This window comes from Acinonyx jubatus, chromosome C1, assembly GCF_027475565.1.
Source record: "Acinonyx jubatus isolate Ajub_Pintada_27869175 chromosome C1, VMU_Ajub_asm_v1.0, whole genome shotgun sequence".
NCBI lineage: Eukaryota > Metazoa > Chordata > Mammalia > Carnivora > Felidae > Acinonyx > Acinonyx jubatus.
The window spans coordinates 23,853,001-23,869,020 of NC_069381.1; the positions used below are offsets into that span (position 1 = coordinate 23,853,001).

The window sequence follows — 16,020 nt, forward strand, 5'->3', positions numbered from 1 at the left end:
GTAAATGTTTTTTCTAGAGGCTTCACTGGTTAACAATCCCATATTCCAACAAAAAGGTACAGTATAAAACCCTGTTAAATGAACCTTTACTAAATTTCAACTTTGTCTCAAAATCATAAAAAGTTCTATAACTATTACATACAAAACTTCTACCTTTGAAAGAAAAAATGTTAAGGGGCACCTGTGTGGTTGTCAGTTAAGCCTCCAACTTCAGCTCAGGTCATGATCTCACGGGGTCTGTGGATTCGAGCCCCACGTCCAGCTCTGTGCTGACAGCTCAGAGCCTGGAGCCTGCTTCCAATTCTGTGTCCCCCTCTCTCTCTCTGCCCCTCCCCCTGCTCACACTGTCTCTCTGTCTCTCTCTCTCTCTCAAAAATAAACATTAAAAAAAAGTTAAGACAAATTGTTAAACAAAGAGCTAAATCTTAAGAAAAACAAATCTATTTTACCTCATTTCACACAAATATCTTTTCAAGGAAATATGAGACTTTCAAACTTTTTAAGAAAGTTATACACAAAAGCATTCAAACATTTACTCTTCCCAGTGCCACCAAAGTTCAATGATGTTGTAAATGATTTCTGCCTATAAATTTGGTTCGTTCAAATTAAATATTACTAGACTGACTCATGGAGGGAGTGGTTTGACTTTTGCTGTTCTGAGTCAGAATATACCCAGTTCAGCAGTTCTAAACAATTTTTCATTTGTATAGGTGTCCTAAATGCTAGCTTTTTCCAGTTACTAAATATGACAAACTGTTGCCTTAGAAAGGTCTTAATGGTGATAATATTTTGAATCTATATAGTTCAATTTATAATTAACAAAGTGCTTCCACGTGTATTTTCTCACTTGCCTTCACAATCTGAGTTAAATATCTCATACAGCTGAACAGAAAAGACTTTCACAGAGGGATGACAACTTCTAGTTGACTCTTAACCCCAGTAACTCTTTCTCTTTCCCCCAAAATAAAAAAACATAAAAGGCTGATAGGTTTCTTTAATCAGACTTTCCTCTCCCAGACATATCCCAGGTGCCTCATAAAAACTATGTCTCAAAGCACACACCCTGGGGCCCCAAGAGTTTCAAGGCAGAATCTCCACCCACATAAAAGCCTAGCTTAGGCCCCAAAGAGCCTCAAGTCAGCATCTCCTAAATGATCCCTTTGCCTCTGGCCATCTAGTCTTCTGCATTAAATTCAACATTTCTCATCTGTAGAAGCTGCTGGGTCACTGTGTGGTTGAGAAACCTCAAAGTGAGACAACCTACTGCGAGGGTGGTGATGGTGTAGTGGAAAAACCAAGGACTCGAATCAGACAGACCTGGGTTTTTAATCCAGCTCCAATTCTTATTATCTTGTGACCTGGGACAAGTTACTTAACCTCTTTGCGTCTCTATTATCTCTTCATCTCATCACTGTAAGTCATTGAGGGCTCAGCACTGAATCCCAAGTGCCTGGCAAACAAAAACCACTCAGTATGTGCCAAATAAACGTAAATGAGGATCCCTACAACCTTCACAGTAGCTGTGAGATTTAAATGAGAGTGTATAAAAAGTACCTGGTGCACAACAGGCACTTAATACTAATTAGTCCAGTCCCCCACTGAATATTAGTTAACAATACTATTCACTACTTCTGAAAGCAGAGAGCATGGCATGCTAGTGAATGAGAAGGACACTCTAGAAAAAATATAATTTCAGACTTCTAATTACACGTAGATGCTTTGGTCTATAATTCGATTATGTCTACTATCAAAAGGACTACCTTCCTCTTTGCTTATCATATTGAAAGACTCCCAACTTCTAAGAAACTTATCATTAAAGTGTAAAATCCATACCAAATACTCTATCAAAAACCCCTACTTCCACAACACAAGAATCTGGCAAAGTCCATTAACAATGTCTATTCGAGGGGCGCTTGGGTGGCTCAGTCAGCTGAGTGACTGACTTCAGCTCAGGTCATGACAGCTCAGAGCCTGGAGCCTGCTTCAGATTCTATGTCTCCCTCTCTCTCTCCCCCTCGCCCGTTCACACTTGATCTCTCTCTCAAAAATAAATAATCATTAAAAAAAAAAAAAGTCTTTTCACTATCCAATATGAAACAATTTTGAAAATTTCAGATCAAAATACAGGCAAACAACTTCTCACCATCTTCACCAACACAAGTGATTCTGGAGCCTTAATAATGTTCCGCAGCCTTAATTTCCCTTTGCACATTGAACAAGGCATAACTTCACTCACTTCCTGTTTGAAACTACTGTAAATAACTACCACATTCTAATCCAGCACCAGTTGTAGTTTGGTGATTCCAAACAGACAAGTAGGTCTGTAGTGATGCTAGAACTGCTGAGCACTTTATATGTTTGTTTCTTGACAAACTCCAGGGAATAATAAACTAGCCTGTGGTTCTTCATCATCATCATCATATTATTATTATTATTTTTTTTTTCTCAAAAGTTCTTCTCCAGAAGGGTAGAAAAGAGCCAAAACCTAACAAAAATTCTTTCCACTTACCTAACAATAAAATACCTTTCACCTGAAAAACCAGCAGTACTTGTACAAAAGCGTCTATGCCTCTGAACACTCTAAAGACAAGAGTCGAGGATCCTGGGCAATAGACAAGTTAGCGTTCAGAGGGCCAGACTAGGTTGGGATGAAGACCATGTCCTTGACAAATTTAGAAATTTACATGGATGTCATAAGACATGGGGGAAAACATTCACCCTCCCCCCCCCCTTCCGAAAAAACACGACCGTTCTTTTAGAAATCGCAGAACCAGAAGATTATAGTGCCACTGGAATAGACTCCTATACCGTTTCCTCATACTGGAACCCAGGAACAAGACGCTCTTGGAAAGAACTCTCTAACCGAGGACACGCGGGTTCACTATCGCCATACACAGCGATCACGATCACGGAGAGTCTCCAGGATGCCCGCTCACACGCTGGACAATCGCAGGCACACCCTTCCACGCTCCCTCCTCTGCCATTCACCCTCTCCCCGGCCTCCCTCTCACGCACCACTCATATTCCCCCCCACTCTACCCCATACACTGACCGCTCTCTCCCTCTCCCGCTTCCTCACTCTCCCCCATTTACCCCTGTCGCCTACGCACACTCCCCCAACACACCCCCACTGCCCTCTACACTCCGCCCGCACTAACACACACACATTGACCCCGGACACGGCCCCCAACTCTCCCATCCACACCCCCCACTCCGTCTTCCTCACCCCATATGCACACCCAACCCTCTCCCCAACTCACACTGTCCCCCTCATGCACGCACATTCCCCACACACACACTCCACATTCTTGCACACGCACAGTCCCCCCTTCCTCACCCACCCTCGTTCTCCACGCTTCCCGGCTGCGTTCCCCCCGCCCCCGGCCCGGCCCGGCCCTCCTTCCGGGGACGTGTCTCGGGCCTGCACTAATGGCTGCGGCGCCTCCCGCCCTCCCCTTCCCCGAGGCTCCAGGAGCCGGCGCGGGGGCCGCCCGGGAGGAGCGCACTCACGCTGGCGAGCTGGGGACTGGGCATTGAAGTCCGGCGGCGGCGGGAGCGAGGAGGCGCCTCTCTCCTCAGTCACCTCGGCGGCGGCGGCGGCGGCGGTAGCGGTGGCGGCGGCGGCGACGACTCCCCCCCAGCCTCGGCGCGCGACACCCGGCCCGGCCCGGCGGCGGCGGCGGCGCGTGTCCACGAGTCCGTCTTGCTGCTGCTGCTGCGGCCGCCGCTGCGTCTCCTGCTGCCGCCGCTGGCCCCGCTCCCGCCGCTGCCCTGTGGCGTCACCTCGCGCCTTGCCCGGCCGCCGCTGCCGCTCCAGCCGCTACCGGACGGACGACGGTTACAGCCCGGCCGATCGCGCCGCCGCCACCACCGCTGCGCGCGCAGCCGGAACCAGCTCCTGCCGCCGCCCCTCAGGGGGCGCTACGGGGCGCGGCGCGCGCGCCCACTGGCCCGCCCCCCGCGCCCGCTGACTGGCTGACCGGCCGGCTCGCGGGGCGGTTGAGCCCGCCCACCTACCCCGCGGGGCGCTGACCCACTGCCCTCGGCGCCTCCCCTGCTCCTCCTCGTGGTTCGTTCCGCTCCGCGCTCCCGGCTGCGGAAGGCGCGTCCATGTGACCGGGGAGGGGGGAGTGCGGAACGTGGCCTGGGGAGTCGTTCGCCCACATCGCGGCCCCCTCAACCCGCACCTGGGCAGAGGCGAGGGCTGGTGGCCGCTGTGTAACGTGCAAGGTCGAAGGGCTTTTTCCCGCATCCCGAGCCGCGAAGCCTGGGGCCAGATCCTGATGGGACGGGGCGGCGACCGAGCCCTTTGCCCGGGGATTTCCAGCTCAGAAGTGACAACCAGGGCAGCTCAGTACTTGGCTGCCCTTCCTCGAGGCCCCAAATAAATAGCGTGTGCGTCTGCAATTGTGAAGGATGTTTCTGCCTCTCTCCCCGCCCAACTCCGCGCGACACACACACACACACACACACACACACGCACACGCACGCAAACACACATCCTAGGAACCCTCCTTGACAGACCAAAATTCAAACTTCCGGGACGGAACATCTTGGGCAAGTTATTTCCTCTCTCTGAGTATTCTCAACTATTAAGTGGAAATAGTTAGCTACCTCATAGGGCTCTTTTCACATACCAGTGATATAATGTATGAAAAATGCCTGGGTTTCCAATCCAATGACCCCTTTAACGACAGAGATTATCCTGGAGAATCTACTATTCTCTCTTGTGTTTGGAAGGTGACCATAAATTCTTTAATTCTTTGCCAGACCACGAGTTCTGAGTTTGGGTTTGGAAAATGTGGTCACTGGTGAGTTGGGAGAGTGGTCTGGGCCACTACTGGATGGCAGCCAAAAAGAGGAATTCCAAACTGGCTTGGGAAGAAGAGGGGAGGCTCACCCATGAGGGTTGGGGAGGGGGGCTTGACCTCCCCTGTCCACCCTAAAATGTCTCACCTGCCCAGAAATGCCACCTGTCCAGAAGGGGCTCCTGCCCCTTAGGCTGCTTCCCCTCCACCACACACATGATCATCTGGCCCTGTGCGGAGAAGCAGTGGTCGGCAGTCATCATTAGGCCATCCCCACAAGGTAGACCTGGGGCATTGCTCCTGACCAGAAGGCTTCCATTAGAGCTTAGCAGTAAAAAGAAAGGTCTTATGACTCAGCCACATTAAGCCACAGAACAGAACCCAAGATGTTCACCACCAGCAGGTGGCCCAGGAGAGGGTATTCCAGGGCAAGGCTGGCTGGCAGGACTGTGTGGGAGTTGAGAGGCCCTCAAGGCCCTTGGATGAGGAGCACAGGCTCAGCTGCCATTTGCACTCTGTCTGCCTCCAGCAGGCAGCATTTTCTACTTCCCGGAAGCACAGACTTGAAACAAAGAACTGCCTCCTCCACAAAACTTGCGCTGAGTTTCCCGGCCATTGATTCTTCCACTAAAGTCTCAAAACACCTTACGCAGTCCCCTGTCATAGCACTTATCATGTGTATTGTAAATGCCTATTTTCATGATTCTCCCCTCCTTCAATTGACCTACCTTGGGCAATCTAGTACATGGTTGAACAAACGAATGAATCTTCCCTCATCTAGCTCTCAGCCTGGCCCTAAGATGTCAGTAAATAATACAATATCAACTAAGGAAAACAATAATGGCTATGATAGTAGCTACCAATTATTAAGTATCTACACTATTCTTTTTTCTTTTTTTTTAATTTTATTCATTTTCAGAGGCAGAGACACAGAGCCCGAGCAGGGGCCGGGGCAGAGAGAGAAGGAGACACAGAATCTGAAGCAGGCTCCAGGCTCTGAGCTGTCAGCACAGAGCCTGACGTGGGGCTCAAACCCACAAACCCTGAGATCATAACCTGGGCCGAAGCCGGGTGCTTAGCCCACTGAGCCACCCAGGTGCCCCACATGTACAGTATTCTAAGCCCCAGGTAAATTGTTTTTAAATATATTATCAAGTTTACTCTTCAAAATAATACTATAAGGAAGGTATCATTCTTATTTTGTCTTTTTTTTTATTTTTTTAATGTTTATTTTTATTTTTGACAGAGAGAGAGAGAGACAGAGCATGAGCGGGGGAGGGGCAGAGAGAGAAGGAGACAGAATCTGAAGCAGTCTCCAGGCTCTGAGCTGTCACCACAGAGTCCGACACGGGGCTCGAACCCACAGACCGTGAGATCATGACCTGAGCTGAAGTTGGACACTCAACCTACTGAGCCACCCAGGCGCCCCTTTTTTTAAATTTTTTTAAGTTTATTTATCTATTTGGAGAGAGAGAGAGAGAGAGAGAGAGAGAGAGAGAGAGAGAGAGCGAGTGAGCGGGGGAGGGGCAGAGAGAGAGAGGAGAGAGAGAAAATCCCAAACAGGCTCTTCACTGAGCGCCAGGCCCGACTTGGGGTTCAATCTCACAAACCATGAGATCATGACCTGAGCTGAAATCAAAAAGCCAGATGCTTAACCAGCTGAGCCACCCCAGCACCCCTATTATTCTCATTTTAAAAGGGATTAGGGGTGCCTGGATGGTTCAGTCGGTTGAGCATCCGACTTCAGCTCAGGTGATGACCTCGTGGTTTGTGGGTTCAAGTCCCACGTTGGGCTCTGTGCTGACAGCTCAGAGCCTGCAGCCTGCTTCAGATTCTGTCTCCCTTTCTCTCTGCCCTTCCCCTGCGCACATCTGACTCTCTGTCCCCCTCCCCCTCAAAAATAAATAAACATTTAAAGAATATTTTTTTTAAGGGGCAATTGGAATTTCAGAGAGATGAAGTGGCAGAGCCAGGACTCAACCCAGGCGTCTGCCTCTGAAGCCCAAATAAGCATATTAGTCTCTGACTCCAATCAATAATGGGTGTCCCTCAGAGTAAGCTGGAAACCCTTCTGAAGTGTTAGAAACACTGGCCTCCGAGAGTGAAAGGCCTGAGACCATGATGCCACCATACCCCCAGGACAGCAGGGGAATGCTCTAACCCCTGACATGAATGACGTTGTCCAAATGGTTTCCCAAGGAAGGCTGCACACCTCAAACAGATCAGGAACTGGGCTGCAGGCGCCTTATTATAGTTATAAACCACCCTTGGCAGTGAATTTCACACATAATGAGTGCCCTGACTTCATCCACTGCCTTTGCTGAAACCTTCCAAGTGCCATTAGCTTATTAATCTACCCAGTGCCCCTGTGAGGCAAAGCTGGCATTATTCTTGGCTGATTTTATGGAGTGTTAGCTTCTTAAGAGCAGAAGCTGTGTGGGCCTGCCACACACAGGAGTTAGACGTAATGGCGATGTGGCAAAGAAACTGAGACCCTTGGAGAAGTGGTTTCAGATAGAGGTGGGGACACAACCCAGGTGCCTGGTTCCCACCCCAGGACTCTAGGCTGTTTCCTGTGGCATCTTTGCATTGCCATGTAGTTCCTGGGTGGCCTTGGGAAGTTACTTCATCTAGTCTCAATCTCCTCATCTGTAAAATTGAAATGGTAACAGTGCTTACCTCCAAAGGTAGTTTTGAGCGTCACGGGAACCAGCGTATATAACTCAGGTAGAACCACACCAGACACATAGTGAGTGTTCGATAGGGGCGCCTGGCTGGCTCAGCCAGTAGAGTGAGCAGCTCTTGGTCTTGGGGTCATGAGCTCGTGCCTCACATTGAGTCCAAAAATCACTTAGATAAATAAAACTCAAAAAAAAAAAAAAGTGTTCGATAAATGTTAGCTACTATAACAACTATGAGAATGGTACTGGGCACTGTGGAATGAATAAATGGAATAAGTTTTGTTACCCCTGGTTCTCAGAGTCTATTTCAAAATTGCAGGCTCTGTTCCTTATTACTAGCTTTGCGACCTTGGACACGGGGCTTCACTTCATGAATGAACCGCTGTCTTCATCTGTGAAATGAGACAGTTCTGAAATGAAGGTCCTGAAGGTGCTTTGTAAACGGTCAAGCACTGTGTAGACACGAACCGTGGTTTTGCGCTATGACAGTACAGGAATCCCAGTTCTGCCCCTGAAATCCCTGACCTGTAAAGTTCCCTCATGTGTAATATGGGATGGGGATCATATCGCTCTCAGGGGGTCGTGGCGAAAAACATTAAATGATTAAAGGCGATATATTCTAGTGCCTAGCACGGTGGAGGTGGGCCATACATGTTACTTCCCTAACCCCCAACGAGTGTTGCTTTTCAACGTCCTAAAGTAAAGGAAGCTGCAGGATGTGGTGGGAAATGTATAAAACCAATAATAGAGCTGGGATTATTCTTGCCACCGTGTGGCCTTGGGCAAGTTATCTAACCTCTCTGAGCTTTCAGATTCCTTGCCTCTAATAAGAGATAAGGTATGTCTACGTTGCAGTTTTAGAAAACAAGACTGATTGACCAAGCACAGACCTTGCCTCAGAGGAGGGGCTTGCTCAATAAATGGGAACTACTAACCAATGTACTGGCAGACCTATGAACTACTCTTATGAAAAGGACCCAGTTGGAAGCAACGACCAAAATTCCCCAACCCGACACCAGACGCGGTCATGAGCTGCAAAATAAACGATCCAGCCTCTACAAAGTTCAGCTGAGCTTGGGAGGTGCCCGCCCAGCACGGCTTAGCTTGTCTGGACCCCAAGGACCGGTCAGCAGAAGGCCAAGAGAGGACCCACCCCCTCCCAAAGTGATAACCGGGGAGGAGGAGGCAGGGGGAGGAAGGAATGTACTGATTCACCGCCCCACCCATCCCCTGCTTCTAATCTCTCTTCCGGAATTTTACAGCCCTCTTGTACTGGGGCGGAGGCGGAGGCGGAGCGGGCAGGGCCCCAGTTAAGACCGGCAGCAGGAACCCCCCTCCCCCCTCCCCTCCGCGCACACACACACCCTGCCAATCAGCTGCTGCGGGAAGGCTGGGGATTCAAGCACGGACCCGTGCAGTTTGCTCCCTGCGGTGCGTGCTGTTGGAGGGGAGCCCCGCGGTGGGGGAGAGGAACTGTGAATTGCGACCGACGGCCAGGCTCGCTCCGGGTGGGTCCCCGGGTGGAGAGAGTTCCCTCGCCTCTAGCCGGTAGGAGCTGGAGAGCTGGAGCTGAATCCCGGCTGAGACCTGAGTGCGCTGGAAGGCCGCGGCCTCCTTCAGGAACCTTCCCGAGGCCAATCAGCTCTCAGGATCCCCATCTCCACCGCAGTCAGGTGTAGCTGGATTTCAGCCAGGAAACCAAAGAGAAAACGACTTCAGGACCTGGCGGCGAAGGAGTGGGAAAAGTTTAGAAACTTTGTAGAAAAGGTAGCTCAGCCACCTTATTGGAACCTCCTAAGGATAGGGGCAACTGCTCCCGAACAAGGTGGGGATCTGCTCTAGGCGGTACGGAGAGTCAGCGGTGGACTCCCCAGAACTTGAACCTCTGGAGCTGCCCTGCCTTCTGGGTTCCGTTCGCAGCATTCTCTGATAACCTCGAGACTTAGTTTCCCCATTTGGCAGTCGGGAAATAAAAAAGAATTTATAACTGAAACAAGAGCTGTTGGAAATGTAACTCATCTCCTGACACAACAAAGGGTTTTGGAGGTAATGATGTTCACAACTAACACGTACTGAGCCAAGTACTGTTCTAAGCATTTTATATGTATTAACTAACTTAAATTTCTCAATATGCTAGGAGATGGAACATTTTATTATCCCCATATAGAATACGGGGAAAGTGTGATAACAGCAAAGCCACTTGACCAAAGTCTCCCAGCCAGTATATGATAGAGGCAGGATTTGAACCCAGGGAGTATTTTTCCAGGGCCCCACACCCTCAACCACAATGCCATCTGCCTCTCCTAATGAGAATGTGGTTACAGCCTACCCACCTGCACATTGGTTTAACAGTGTAAGCTCTTTTCATCATGGCAACCTCTTTCAGAGTGACTTAGATTATCTGTGTGAGCATAAATGTTTAATATGTGCTCTCTGTGATAATGTTTCTACACACTGAGACATCAAAGCACTAGGTTAAATGGGGCAGTCAAGGTCACATTGTGAAATTGAGAAGATGCATTTCCCAATGGTACACAGTTGTCTCAATTCTGTCCAGTGCTATGGCCAGAATGTTGACTTCCCCCCCGCCCTGATCCCACCCCAGCCACAGTGGGCCCCATCATACCTACGGGTAACCTGGAGTACCCATCTCCCCACCAGTGATCCTAATTTGACTACTGGTATGTTTTCAAAGGTGCTGAAAATGTTACCCTGCCCCCCACCCAAAATATATCCCCTACGCTATCCTTAGCTTGTGTGCCTATAAACTACAGAATTGGAGGTTTCTTTCTTGGTTTCAAGCCAAAATAGAGTTCATCTTTTGTTAAAATGCAAACATTACAAGGGAAAAAAAATTAACTGGATTTCACCAGCCATTTTCATGTAATGAGAACAAGATTATGAGAGCCTCCCTAAAAATGAGTTTTGGTGGGAGAGAGAGCTGGACTATGAACCTCCCTGAATTAATGTCCGAAAGAATGGCAGAAGTCACCCAGTGCAATGCCTCCTTTTATGAGCCCAGCTAAAGAAAAAGAATGTCCCAGCCACTCAGAGATATTGAGAGCCTGAGAAGGGGTAAGAGGACCCACTGTGGGGAAGGGAACAGACCTATAGGCAAAGGGACAAAAGACTAGATTAGCCTCAATGTTAGAAGCCTTTCCTTCCAGGGGCGCCTGGGTGGCTCAGTTGGCTGAGCGGCCGACTTTGGCTCAGGTCATGATCTCACAGTCCATGAGTTTGAGCCCTGCGTCGGGCTCTGTGCTGACAGCTCGGAGCCTGGAGCCTGTTTCAGATTCTGTGCCTCCTTCTCTCTCTGACCCTCCCCTGTTCGTGCTTTGTCTCTGTCTCAAAAATAAATAAACATTAAAAAAAAATTTTTAATAAAAAAAAAAAAAAAGAAGCCTTTCCTTCCAGTGGTGGGTGTTTTGTTTTTTTTTTCAAGCAAGCTCCATGCCCAGTGTGAGGCTTGAACTCACAACCAAGAGACCAAGAGTCACGTGCTTCACTGACTAAGCCAGCCAGGTGCCCCTCCAGTGGTGTTTTAAAAAATCTGTTCTCAAAAAATAAATAAATAAATAAATAATCTGTTCTCCCAGGGCACCTGGGTAACTCAGTTGGTTAAGCATCTGACTCTTGATTTCGACTCAGGTCATGATCTCAAGGGTAGTAAGATCTAGCCCCACCACATCTGCGTGGAGCCTGCTTAGGATTTTTCTCTCTCTCTCTCTCTCTCTCTGCCCCTCCCCCACTTGCTCTCTCTCATTCTCACTCTCTCTTTCAAAAAATAAAAAATAAAATAAAAAATCTGTTCTCCTCCTAGCCTTAAAAATAATATATGCATTTTATGGTATGTAAATTATGCTTTAATAAAGCTGTTAAAAAAATAAGACATGCTTCTTATAAATATTTTTTAATTATAGGGATGAATATTTAATAAAGTAAAAGTCCTCCACAATCATTCCCAGAAAAGGAACCACTATTAACATTTTGTATTAGGGGCGCCTGGGTGGCTCAGTCAGTTAAGCGTCTGACTCTTGATTTGGGCTCAGGTCGTGATCTCAGGGTTGGGCTCAGATTCTCTCTCTCACTCCCTCTCCCTCTCTGAAAAAAAAGTTGTATTATAGTGTTTCTCTAGACTTTTCTCTCTGTACATTCAGATTTTTTTCTGTGTATTCATTTATGCATGCATGCACACACTCCCGCGCATGTGTATGTTTAACAAAAATGGGATTGTTTCTCTTAACAATATGTCTCGGACAGTTTTCCATGTCAGTGCATATAGATCTACTTTATTCTTTGAAAGGCTGCCTACGTAGTATGGATAAACTATAATTTACTTAACCGGTTCCCTAGTGATAGATATTTGGATTGCTTCCAATATTTTGCTATTACAAACAGTACTGCAAGGGACATTTTTGCACATAGATCTTGGAGCCCTTTTAGGGGAATTCTGAATGATAAATTCCCAGAGAAACTATTCCTTTTAAAACACCACGCTTCATAAAGTATCGTTTTCGTCTAATTCCAAACGCCTTGACATAAAAGCCTGTTCCTGATCAAAATCACATCAACTGCTTAGGACATAGTACACATTGAATACATTTTAGTTGTTTTCATGATTATTCTTACCTTTATGTCACAAAATCATCGGTCTGGTGCCAAGAAATTCATTCCTTCAGTCAACAATTATTGACGAACTTCTGCCATGGGATGGGCCTGAGGAGCCAACCGTGAACAGAGGTGGATCCTGCCCTCCAGAAGTTGACAATCTCTTGTGGAGGAATGTGTCAACTGGCAATTACAACACCTCTGAGATAAGTACCACAAAAGTGGTAACCTCAGGGGAGATAAGGGAGCGTGTAGGAGGGACACTAAATAGGCCGGAAGAAGGGCAGGAATGATGAGAAAGAAGTCATAGCTTCAATTATCCAAAGAAGTAAGGCAGTCAGTGCCCCAGCCACCAGAGGTATCCAAGCAAAGCCCAAGGCACCACCCCCAAGAAATACTGGTAGGAACCATAAACCAAATTTGGTTCTCAAACGGCCATCCTCAGACTCGCTCATGGGGAAAGGAGGAAAATAAAGTGGTGAATTTTGGGGGCGTCTGGGTGGCTCAGTCGGTTAAGCGTCCAACTACAGCTCAGGTCATGATCTCGCGGTTCATGAGTTCGAGCCCCGTGTGGGACTCTGTGGTGTCAGCTCAGAGCCTGGAACCTACTTCGGATTCTGGACTCCCTCTCTGCCCCTTCCCTGCTCATGCTCTCTCTCTCTCTCTCTCTCTCTCTCTCTCTCTCTCTCTCTCAAAGAATAAATAAACACTAAAATTTTTTTAATAAATAAGTAAAATAAAGTGGTGAATTTTTATATGTTACACTTGTTCAGTTTAAAGGACACTCTTTCATTCTGAGAGTATACCTTTTCTACTTTTTTTTTGGTATTAAAATGTCCTTTTATGAAGCAGTGGTTGTAGTCCATGGGAGTTATCTTTCTTTAATGTTCTTGTCTGGCCAAACCAAAAGCTGGCAACCAATTCTAGGTCCCCCTCCTCATTTTTTAAACTTTTGACTATAACTGACATCTAAAAGTCTGCAGACCTCTGAGCCAGGTGATTTATTTATTTTTTTTTCAAGTGATTTATTTTTTAAAAATTATTATTATTGAACTATAATTAACATACAGTGTTATATCTGAGCCAAGTGACTCCTAAGGTTCTTTCCGTCCCTGTATAAGATTCTCTGCTCAATACTGGTTAAGTCCTAAAGCTAATTTAAGTTTGGAATCTGTGAATCAAATCTTTTTCAACAGACCCAAGGTAAAAACAAATACATAAATACCTGAATAAGTAAAAGAAAGAAAAACAATTTGGTCTTCTCTCACACACCTTTAGTTTTTGGTTCCCAAACCACATAAGAGTGCCTCAAGTTTTCATATAGACTTGCTCTCCTGTTCCCAGGAAATACAGCACTCGAGAAGAAAAACCGCAGAAATAACAGATAGGGGTGATATGGGAAAAATCAATTTGATGCAGTTTTCACAAACCTTTAAAATAGAGCAATTTAGGTGATGATGGGGCTTTGTGACCAGTGGCGACAGAGCCTCGGATGGGGATGCAGGTGTTTTTTTGGCATTTCTCTGAGTGGCTTGGGAGGAGAGGAAAATATTTGTTGTTGGGTTTTTTTCCCCCTCCCCTTCCACTTATAAGAAAATGGAAGCAATGAAAAGCAAAAGTCTCCTGTAACGTCCCATTAAGAGGAACAAATGAAATGCAGCTCCCCTGTAGCCAGAAAATGCAAACCCTCAGACAGACAGGCACTGGTCAGGCCTTCCTTGGTGATGCTGCAGGAACTGAGTAAGTATTCACCACCACACCGGGCACTGCTGTTTCCATGGTGACTCCTCACCTTTTGCATTCCTTGACTTGGGGGTTGAGACTGGTTCAGGGCACATTTAAGCTTTCATGTTTCTCCTTGGCTTCTGGAGAAGGAAAGGGGAGGCAAGGGAAGGATTCTAAGCTAGCTTGTCTGCTGCCTTGGCTATTTGCTTTTGAGCTTGTGTAACTAAAGGCCTCCCTGGGTAAGAGGGGTCTGCAGCAAGGGAACAGAAATGGCTCTGGCAGAGCCCAAAAGGCCCAGGTTCAAATCTCAGCTTCTCGGCGAATCCATTCATTCAAACAAGCCCTCATCTGGGCCAGCACTAGCAGGTACAAAGAGAAGACTTAACAGCCAGAGTTGACTCTCAGACAGGTGGTAGTCCAGAGGGAAAGCTGGGTCAGCAGAGCCAATATAAGTGACTTTGCAGAGGCAGGTGCCGGTTCTATCACTGCCCAGAGAGGTGACCTTCCAGGGAGGAAAGAAACTATATGAAACCCACACTGCACTGAGAAGGACTCTTAGAAACGCTGGAGCAAGGATTCCTTCCCCCATTCCTTTTTTTTTTTTTTTATGTTTATTTATTGGGGGGGGGGGTGGCGCAGAGAGAGAGGGAGGCACAGAATCCAAAGCAGGCTCCAAGCTCTGAGCTATTAGCACAGAGCCTGACATAGGACTCGGACTAACAAAACGTGAGATCATGACCTGAGCCAAAGTCAGACGCTTAACTGACTGAGGCACCCAGGCGCCCCAGGATTCCTTCCCCTTGAGCATGAAGGCATCAGATTAAGAGTGACAAGAATTGAGACTTGCACTATGACCCCAGGCAAATTAATTCACTTTCCTGTGCCTCACTTTCCCCATCTGTAAACCAAAGCTAATGATAACTACCTTACCTCTTGCTGAGAAAAGTTACATTCATTAATATATAATGATGACGCAAAAAACAGGCCCAGATTCAAAACTCAACTCTCCAATGCTCAACTGAGTGACTCTGGAGAACATTAGCCCTGCTGAGCCAGTTTCCTCACCTTAAAAGGGTAATCACGACAGGGGCACCTGGGTGGCTCAGTCAGTTAAGCGTCAAACTTCAGCTCAGGTCGTGATCTCACAACTCCTGAGTTCAAACCCTATGTCAGGCTCTGTGCTAATAGCTCAGAGCCTGAAGCCTGCTTCAGAAGATTCTGTGTCTCCCTCACTCTCTCCCCCACTCCCGCTCTGTCTCTCTCTCCTTCAAAAATAAACACTAAAAAAACATTTTAGTGTTGGTTAAGCGTACAACCTCCGCTCAGGTCATGATCCCACAGTTCATGAGTTTGAACCCCGCATTGGGCTCTGTGCTGACAGCTCGGAGCCTGGAGACTGCTTCGGATTCTGTGTCTCCCTCTCTCTCTGCCCCTCCCTTGCTCATGCTCTCTCTTTCTCTCTCTCTCTCTCAGAAATAAACAACATTAAAAAAATTAGTAATCATAATCATAGTAACCCATAAGAGTAGTGCTAGAATTCCATGAGATAATGTGCGTAAACCACATAGCACCAGCCGATAGCAAAATTCTAGTTACTTATTACAGAAGTAGAACTCCTGTTCCTGATGTGTCCTAAGTCAGATATTATTGCTATTGTCGCATAGCATCTGGTTCACATTCTGTAAACATTACTTTCCCAGCCTTTCTGGAGCCTTTCCTCTAGCTACCCTCCCTCTGTGCCTTCTCTAGATTTCAACAGTGTTGGCTATTTCTCTCCCAGGCCAAGGAAGGTGCAGCTTGAGGTCTACAACCCTCCCTCCCCAGCATCCCCTTTATCACCTTGGCCTTGTTAGCCTCTCTCCCAGGCTGAATGAAGGGGAAAGGGCCTGGGCCTGGCCCCATTGGCTTCCCTGCGAGCGAGGTGGGGAGAGGCAGGGAGTGCGTCAGTCCTGATGCAATCACAGGCTCATTGCTTGGCCCACTTCCTCCTCTTTGGGTGTTTACCGGAGGCTGGATTCCACAGGAACCCTCGCAAGTGTGCGCTGACAACAGGGCCACACAGCACATGAAATTGTGTGACAAAGCTACACTGTGCCCACCTGGGCCTCGTGTGCCCTGGCTCTGGGACACCAGAAAAAGATACCAGGTGTGAGGCCAGAGGGAGGGGCAGGGAAGGCAGGCTCCGGGAGGGAGGGACT

The 16,020-nt window shown here is 47.6% G+C and overlaps 1 protein-coding gene across 2 annotated transcripts in view; it reads right to left on the reverse strand.

Moving 5' to 3' along the window:
- PTP4A2 (protein tyrosine phosphatase 4A2) overlaps positions 1-4,332 on the reverse strand; it is a 30,008-nt gene extending 25,676 nt beyond the window's left edge. The window contains exon 1 of one of the 2 annotated variants that reach the window (XM_053210642.1): positions 4,188-4,332. The gene's annotated coding sequence lies outside the window, so the exon portion shown is untranslated. Of the gene's footprint in view, positions 1-3,510; positions 3,658-4,187 lie in introns of those variants that run through there. The other variant, XM_027059801.2, reaches the window with a different exon arrangement.
- Between the last annotated feature and the right edge of the window lie 11,688 nt (positions 4,333-16,020).